The sequence below is a fragment of the Tribolium madens genome, unplaced genomic scaffold (assembly GCF_015345945.1).
Source record: "Tribolium madens isolate multiple individuals breed KSU strain unplaced genomic scaffold, Tmad_KSU_1.1 Scaffold_3;HRSCAF=73;Tcas5.2_LG2, whole genome shotgun sequence".
NCBI lineage: Eukaryota > Metazoa > Arthropoda > Insecta > Coleoptera > Tenebrionidae > Tribolium > Tribolium madens.
Window position 1 is genome coordinate 7,275,588 of NW_025401006.1, and position 9,591 is coordinate 7,285,178.

A 9,591-nucleotide genomic window follows, 5' to 3' on the forward strand; every position below is an offset into this window, starting at 1 on the left:
TAGTTTTGTAATTAATAACATTTGGCATACCTGTAATTGTTAAATGTACCTAAGTTTACATAAAATTTTGTAATTTGTTGTATTTTATGTATTGAAATGTACTTTTTTATTATTATTTTTATTATACAGTTACGACAATCCAATCATTGCAAAAGATTGCAATAAAGATATCAAGACCTGCTGACATAGGGTCACATCCAAGTCCATTCACCTGGCATATTAAAAAGATTTTTGTAAAAGTTTCTTGAGTAAATTTAATTAGAAAAAATTACGTTTTCTATTTGCCAGGTGCCTAAAGCACCTTTCTTTACAGTTATGACAAGTGCAATATTTTAGTCAACTTTGTTAGCAAACAATTCTTCAAGTTTGCCGAGATATCTCTCTCTATTCATAAATTTTGAGATGAAGAGATGCTATCTTAAATAATGCAAAGGTTTGTTCATACAGTCGGATATGTTTAGAATGAAAATTTGGTAGTTACTCTAGGTCAGGAATTTAGTATTCATCGAAGTAAAACGATTTCAAGAGCGCTCGTCGAGATTTACGACCGTATATGCATAAAAAATTTGCATGTTTGAGATTATGAAAAAATAATTGAGGTTAGAAATCAAGATGGCAGGTATCGGAGGGCGGAGTCTGAATCCGAGATATAGGTACATGAACCAATATAATTATAGCTTTTAGTTTTCCCTTTTTTGAAGTTTAGAATTTAATAAGAGATTTTTTTTTCAGATTTTGTGCTTCGGTCGTTTCAATTCGGTAAGTAGACTTTAGAAATAATCACCGTGCAATAAAATAAGTTTACGACTCAGCAAAACAAACACGACACTGGCATATAAAATACGCTTCATTCATACTGGTGGCAAGTTGTAAAGTTGTAAAGCAATATCAAACCCATCCAAAATTAGTAGAATGTCCCACATTTACAAATTACACTATAACGACCATAAAAACGCAATAAACGCGGCGAATAAAACGTTTGAGGCAGGTCAGGGCGCGGGTCGTAAAACACTGTGTTATAGTCAGAAGTCGTAGATCGTAAAACCACCGCACCCAGTATTTTATAGACATCGGCCTAACAATCGCTAGTTACCGTATTTCCTTCCGGTGTACGCGGATGGACCTTGAACTTGATGACCGACTGACAGAAAAAAATATTTTGATACAACAAACACAAGGGAAAGCAGTGTTTTTTAATATCAAGACCTTCGACTTTTTTATTGGTAAAGTTATCTTAATTAAAACTGAAAGAGTGTGGCTGTCATATTAATATTAAATATAACTTAATGATAAGGTCGGATGAAAGTTGAGGTTAGTAGATGTCTGAGAATCTGACAGTGATTTATTTAATTGAACGAGTAAGAAATAAAACTTGTTTTTCTGCTTCTAATTAATGTTAAACAATAACTATTCTACAATTTTTCTTTTACATTTTTCAAGGAGATCACATAATGAATATTTTAAAATAATTTAGATAACGAAATGCTAAAAACTCATTTAAATCAGATATTTTTTAAGAATTGGAAAAATACGAAAATTGTAATGACATTTTAAAAACAATATCAAAGTATAAACAAATTAAAAGAATAGGAAGAGACTAAATTAACAACAGCTTTGTGATAGGGTAACTCTTATAGACATTTTAAAGAAAAAGTTCAGGTTTCAACAATTTCTAAAATAATTATGAACAACTAAAATAAGTTGGACCGCAGTTAAAGGAAATATTTTCATGATAACTCATACTCATAAAATAACTAATTTGTTATGTCTTTTATTCTTGTGGTTTTTCTGCTATTTTTTAATTAGATTTAATTTATAAATATTATCTAATTAACAACACATAAACTTATAAACTTTTTCTTAAGCCCAAAAAAGCACAAAGTTACTTAAAAATTTTTGGAAAAAATATTAGGTACTTAAAAAAAGACTTACAAACTAACAAAATGTTTAAAAGTTTGTGTGGTTTTCACATGTTGTCGTTAGATTGCTTACCTACTTTAAACCAAAATATTTTGGAATGGAAGAAACAACTTAATATTTTGTCTTTAATACAAACTAGCAAGCCATTCACAATTCTAATACTGTTAGGTATTTGTAACGTTTATAAAATGCTTTTTAACAATATTTTAAATAAGTAAAAAAATATACATACATATATAATTTAGTAGTAGAGGTGTTGAAGAACATATTTTTGTAGGTAATATTTGAGAATTCTATACCGAAATACCTTATTTGTTTTATTTTCTACATGTACGTAGGTAAAATATAACAATATGCTAACTTATTAATTTGCCATCAAAAATTGAAGTGAAGAAACTAGAAATAAAACCTATTTTACTTGTAAATTTTCAATATTTTTTAATGTAACTAATAATGGCAGAAAAACACTGAAATAAGATGATATGACCTCCGTCGGCTTTCAAACCGGTTTTGGGTCGCTTACAGAGTTATTCACTCAATATTACACCGATTTCAGCTTCATATATGGCCAGGAATTTTTTATGAATGTTTTAAATGTCATTAAGATATAAAAATAAGGCTTGAACATATGGTTAAACATTTTTCTTTTTACTAATTGGCTTGAACTGACTCTCTCACGATTTGAGGATCGATTTAATCCTTACAGTTAGAATTTTTGGAATAGGTTTTTTAGTTGATTTTGTGCAAAAGCAAGTGATAAAAGTTTATAATTGGAGCTTTATTGTCGGTATTGTTTTCGAGTCATTAAATTGTAATATGTAACGGTTTGTGATCAAAGACGGTTATAAACGCATTTTATTGACAAATAAATGATTTCAAAAAATTGTAACGATCGGCACGTGTGCATCAGGCCAAGTTGAAGCAGGTTGTCTGTGGATGCGTTTCATCGACTCTTAAAACTTTACGACACATAAAAGTTAACCTTTTATGGCCCACTTTGCCGGCGGCTTGCGCCAACAATCAATCTCATCACTTGTCGCAATTGCTTCAATTAATATCCGAAGTTTTTCGGAACAAATCCGGGCAATTTCAAAAATCCAATTTTTATACAGTCGCAAGACTCAATTAAAACTTGAAACTTTGGTTATCTCCATTTTCCAACGTTGGGAATGACTTTATTTATGTCCCCCACTCCGACGTTTGGGCAGTCATTTATCTCAAATTAGGCTCCTCCTAGTTTGGAATGGCCGCTTGACTAAACTCAACCTACGCACCCCTCATTGGTCCGATGTTTCGGAATGGGACGTACGAGACGATAATATATTTCAACAACTGACAAACGGGAATCATGGCCGCGAAGGCTCGACCAATCAGGGGCCAACACTTTCATGGCTACCATAATCGAGACAAACTTGGACGGTTTGGCCCTAGATGGCGTAGGTTAAACCAGATTTGGCGCCAGCTTTATTTAAACCGGGATCGAATAATTACTAAAATTGGTGGAATGATTCGCTGATTTTAAACTCGTAAAAGTGTCTGGAATTTTGTTTAAAAGTTGTTATTTTTTGGAACACTGTATTGTTGAAACAGTTTCTAAACGACATTTTGTTTGTTTATACTTTTAAAAATTATGTTGTGTATAAAAACCAAGTCTATTTTTATAATTCTAAACGCTAGAGAAATAAAACAGACCGTATTGTTGCAGCAAGTTTGGGACGCAACCAACAAAACACCATAATGGTCCCATAAATCACTAAAACATTTTAAGGTCATGACCATTTATTTAAAATTTCTTGTTTACTTAAGCAAAACTATTATCCACTCAACGATAATACTCGACAATTAATTGTAATTGTTGTAAATTGAGTTGTGTAGGTAAATAGTAGAGAGGATGAATTTGTAATTAATCATAAATTTATTGCGATTGAATCAAGGTCAATAAAACGTATGTGAAAGAAAATGGAAAAAAGCAATAAAAAAACTATGCGAAAGATAAATTTTATTAATAGAGTTTTAAAATTGATGAGAATTCATACTTTGGACTATATCCACTAGAGGGACTTTAACACAGCCTACAGGTTTCTATACTTTCTAGATTATTTAATTTATGACACTTTTGCAATTTATGACTGTTTGTGTAACATTATTACTCTCAATAAACAGCAGCAAAAAAGATGATATAAACACTTGTTCTGCGATTTAGGTCGCACATTCATATTTCTATAATAATCAATTTCTCGTCCTTGTGCTATAATTTTTTAAAAGAAATAGCGGAGCTAGGTTTTAAAATCTTAGATAATAAAGTGTCTAAATTGTGTAGGTATTTTCAAGTACGAATTTGTTTAATTAACAGAAACTTGAGAACGTTTTGTTGTCATAAAATATTTTATTTTCGATAGATAAGAATAAAAACGCCAAGTGGCAATTATCCTCGCATTCTCGGTTTTATTTACCTCAAAACATGCGTCAAAAAACATTAACCATTTCAACCCCGATTATGACTGGATTTATGGCTTTACTCCCCTATTGCTCATTCCGGCATTGTGTAGCATATTTGGGCCATCATATTCTGCTATCTGAAAATCATCGAAAAGAGATTTGGGATAAATGTTATGCAATTTTTTTGATTTGAAGATTTTTTTGGTATTTTATTTAAAAAACTGGCTGAAGCTTTGCCGGAGATGTGTTTCCATTAGCCTTATCTCATCCCTAGTCTTATAAATCAGGTCATATCTAGTCAAAATATAGCCCCTCTATCCACCTTACCGCTCCTCTGGTTGAAAGCTTTGCGCTTGAAAATTCGTCTTCCATCTCTAAAACTCATCTAAATTTAACTTTTCTATTTCTAATCTGGCCAAATAAGCAGTGCACGAACAACAATCAGCACAGGGCATCTCTTCGTCGATAAACCTCCGATTTTATTTCCCTTACCTGCATAGTAAACCGTTTGCGAATCAAGTAAATTTAAGCAGATCGTTACATTCCATAGCATATGGCAAAGGCAATAATAACATTCGGACGACGTTAATGCTAGACGTAACAGTGTAATTCAATAAACATAAACGGTTTACGGCCCCCGAGCGTGCTCCATTCTCGGGCAAAGCATAAATAAATACGCACACATCGAGCACCTTTAGACGAAGACACGTAACTCAATTCCGACACCTGATCTGCCTCGAATTTCACTAATTGAAGTGGTATTGATTTTTTTGCGAAATTTTCCTAATATTCTGTGGTTTGTTAGAGTTTTATGCTGAGGAGTTATAATTCCGGGAATTAGACTGCATCCGGGAGTCGGCTGGAAACTTTTACGTATTCTAATTTTATGCGGAAATTTAATGATAAAATATTGTACAAGGGGTAGGATTGGACTGAAAGCTTAAGAGAGATTTTCTAAGATAAAGGGATTCTTGTGCCTACAAAATGAGTTTTTAATTTTTTAAGATGCAAACTCAAGACAGAAAAATATTGAAATTTCAGGTTTTTTATATTTTATTTTATTTATTCGGTCATCAAGTTAAAGAAATCTACATGCACAAGTAAGATAACTTGAACTACATCAGAATACAGTTATTTTGGGTTTAGGTATAATCCAAGGCGAATAAATTAAATTGTTACAAATGATTTTCTAATTGTCATTGTAATTATTTTAATTAAATTTTAAATTTTTGTATTTCAGATTCAGTTATTTAAGACCAAAATATTTTTTTTCTTACTTACTTATTTAAAGCTTAAATTACCTTTTTATTTCTAGTTTAGTTAGGTACAGAATCCAATAATCTTCAATTTAACTTCTAAACTTTTAATTTAAAAAATAAGCTTAAATCAATAAGGTAATTAAGTATACTTATAAAAATTTTATTTACTGTAAGCTTACATTTTCTGATTATTTTCTAATTTTGAAAACATACTTAATTTTGTTTTTTGTTTTATAGTCAGTTGAATTACATCTTTAGTTACATTTTCAATACCGCTCATTGTACTGTTATTATAACAAACTGTTATTTATATGGACAAAATGTTAAAAAAGATTATCAAAAAAATTTCGAACTTATGAGGGTTTAAATTTTGCACTTTGACTCTATTTATTTCTGTTGGAAAAAAATTTTTCCAAGTTTTTTTGCTATAAGCTATTAAAAGAGAAAACAAGGAAGCTGTATCCTAAATTGTAACTCTGTTCAATGTTATTTGTAGCTTTTATTGGCAAAATTTTTGTCCTTTTACTAAACAATTGTAAAAAAAAACATATACAAGATTATCAGTATCATTAAATAGATATAAAAAAATATCAAATGTCAAAAAATAAATGTCAAAATATTTTGACAGATAGAATTTTTGAATCATTTTTTCATGTTCTTGGTATCTTACCTTACTTGAACATTTTCTCTGGGGCGCGAGTTCTGGCGCAAAAAGTCTAAATCTAAAAATGGATTTTAAATAAAAACAAAATTAAACTATTTTTTTCTTAGACTTATTTATATCTACCTGATCTGTTTTTTTTAAATTTTAATTCAACTGGGATTTGGGCTACTTATTCCAGTCTAACATAATTTGAAGATTAAGCTTAAACTAAAAACTCAAAATTATTTCTGTAAGTATACATTAGAGTTCAGTTCCTGGATGTGTTTAAACCTATTTTACGACAAGTTTAATCTCCCGATTTGTTGGGAATTATTTTACCACTTCTGGTATTTTTTTTTTGTAATAAGTAATTGATGCAAAACTTATTTCAAATGATAAAAATAAATAATTTCTGGTTATTTTGCATAAAATTTTCATAATTCGTGGTAGTAAATATTTTATTTCTAAACGTATCTAAGCGTGACATTCTTATCTGGATTAACCGTAAAGCAATATTAGAGCTTATGTTAATTCGAATCAAACCGTCATTTTGTTGGATGTTTCGTTCGCCATTCCTGTTTATAAGTTTCATTAATAATTGTCCGTTTTCTCCGAAAAAGGCGTTTATACGTTCAAGCCTCGCTTGCAGTAGCCAGTATTTTGCCAAGTTTATGTTTCAAAGTTGCACCTTGGAAACTACATAAGTATATAAGATGGGATCACGCCCCGTCTCTTATTCAGCAAGAAGCTTTCTCTGTTCAACATCTCCCCGTGAGACTGTCCTTACTAACTTAAACATTGCCTGTTCGCCTGTACCAGACAGTATAGACACAAATTTGTGTGCTTTTCCCTCCACTATTTCTTCTTATTATTGGGTTCGATAGCGAGCTTTCGAAATTTTCAGCTCGGGTTTCGCCTGACACTCGAGAAAGCTTCGAGGCTATTAAATGCGCCCGGAATGGCAACCACGAGCTGGGAATTAATTCCAAGACGATTTCAGAGGATTCTTTCACTTAATTTCAAGAAGAGAGGGTTAAAAAGGGAATTAAAATCGTTTCGAGAAATAGAAAAAAAAAATCCTAATCGTTTTACCTTGTTAGGTTTAGGCACCTATTTTGTAATTTTTATTTATGATTGGTATTGCTGTTTTTTTAATCAAAAACTAGAAAATGTTAAACAAAAATTAAATTAAAAAAATTATGGAAGAGGAACTCAAAATTTTAAGTTTGCACAATTAATTTTTAATCAATTTTTGAACTTAGTTAAATTTGTATTGAGCGGTCTAAAATTACTCGGGCTCTACAGAGTATTTTTTAAATTAAGTAGTTTGATTTAGTTTGTCAATGCTTACATCGTATTGGAAGACTTTGTTTTCAATTAATTTAAAAAGATAAGAAAAGTTAGACATAAATTAAATTATCAGTTCGACCTCTGAAAAGCCAGTTTTTTTCTTCGGGGAGAGATAATAAAAGTTAGAGATGTGACAGTTTGAAATGGAATGGAGCAAAAGAGAGACTTTATATCCAGGACCATAAATCTTCCAATTGCTCACAAAATCGTTTTCTTTTTCTTAAACTACTTGTTGATGTAATTAATAAATAAAATTAAAAGAAAACTAGTAGTAACTCAGGTGGAACTAATCAACGATTTTAATTTCACTTTTTTCGAATAGATTTGCTACTAAATAAGAATGTGGGAGTAATGAAAGTAAGTTTTAATCCTCGATCGAGTAAAAACGTTTAATCAGTCTGGAAATAATTTTAGTCTAGACACATTTAGATATCAATTACGTCGACCATTCCGCTACTTGATGACCGAAACGGATCGAAGATCGTTTGAATGTAACGTCATTAATTTTGAAATTACAACATAATATACATAAGAAATGGTGTAAATAAACCTTTATAAGAAATTGTTATCTTCTGTATCGTAATTTTAGCAAATTATGACAGCTTATCTACTTGAAGTTTTCTTAAATATTCAAGTGCATATTAAATTATGCATTCGAATAATTTTTATATCTCATTTTCCCATTAAATTGAAGAAATATTGCATTTTATTCCGTAATTTTAATTCCGCAGGACGCTCGAGTCCGCAATTATTTATCCTTATCTCGGCTCCGCCTATAACACGTTAAGAACCGGTCGCTTGGCCTCCGGTAGCTCAAAAATCACTATTTCTAAAACACGACGACTTTATTATTCAAATATATGCGGGACATGGCCAGTAATTGCGCCCTTAAGGGTCAACTAACCATTAAATAATATCTCACTCCGACTTAAAAATTTCTGGAGAACATTTGCAACTAAAATGGAAAACATGTCAGGTACTTAACTTAACTTAACTATCTAGAGTTAAAAATGTAGTCTACTAATTTAATAAAATAATATAAAAATTAGATTTGAACGAGTTTATCTAGTAATTTATTTATCTAACAAATTTTAAGGAAAAAATATGTTTTTAAAAGAAAATAGTATATACAGTTGAATATTTTATTGTTTATAGTGAAGTTTTTGCAGAGCGTAAAAAGCTCGGAGTTTTTCACGGCTGGTTTTGTATTAATGAATATTGCTCCACCTTTAACCGCCTGTTTAACCAAACTGCATATTCGGTTCGGTTCAATTTGTGCTGAACGTCTTAGTTTTAGGTGAAGCGCCATTCACTACACATGCGACAGGGTCATTTGAGGAGATACAATTTTTCCAAACACGCACAATACAGATATCTCTGGGGTTTCAACAATCTGCCACCCCAAGCCATGTTTACGAAATGCTCATACCGTGTTTTTCGTCTATTTATTTCCCTCGAGGAAATAGGAGAAGCAAATTTCCGAAGCGGTGCACATACCAGACCGAGCGAACTTTTTATTAATGCAACGACGAGATCGTTATGTGAACTAAATTATGGACACTTAAATTACAAGACAAGAGCGATAAAGTTGAACGAGAAAAATCGACCATTTCATGGGGTTGACGCCGTAAATTATCCTTCATTTGCAAGCGGGACATTGCCAACCTTTTGTTTGCCACTTCTTTGTGCATTTTATCAGAATGATAGCGACGATTGTGGCAACCAGTTGCACTATGTTATTGCTTAAATGTGTCAGATGTTCAAAATTTTATTTAATTTTTTTAATATTTTTTATAGCTAACGAAAAAAAATTTTACAAAAATTCTGTCACACTCTGTTGATGTAGCGAAATCACTACTTTGTATTGCAAATGCACTACAATTTTTCCACCATACAATTTAATATTTAAAAACTATTAAGTATAACAAATATTTAAGCTTGGAATTAATAATAATAATTTAATAAATTTCTGCAAATTTT

At 31.0% G+C, this 9,591-nt stretch overlaps 1 protein-coding gene across 6 annotated transcripts in view; it reads left to right on the forward strand.

The window, feature by feature from the left end:
* LOC123006926 (homeobox protein abdominal-A homolog) overlaps positions 1–9,591 on the forward strand; it is a 124,134-nt gene that overhangs the window by 53,679 nt on the left and 60,864 nt on the right. For all 6 annotated transcript variants that reach the window (XM_044401853.1, XM_044401858.1, XM_044401855.1 and 3 more), the window contains one exon: positions 733–759. The gene's annotated coding sequence lies outside the window, so the exon portion shown is untranslated. The remainder of the gene's footprint in view (positions 1–732; positions 760–9,591) is intronic.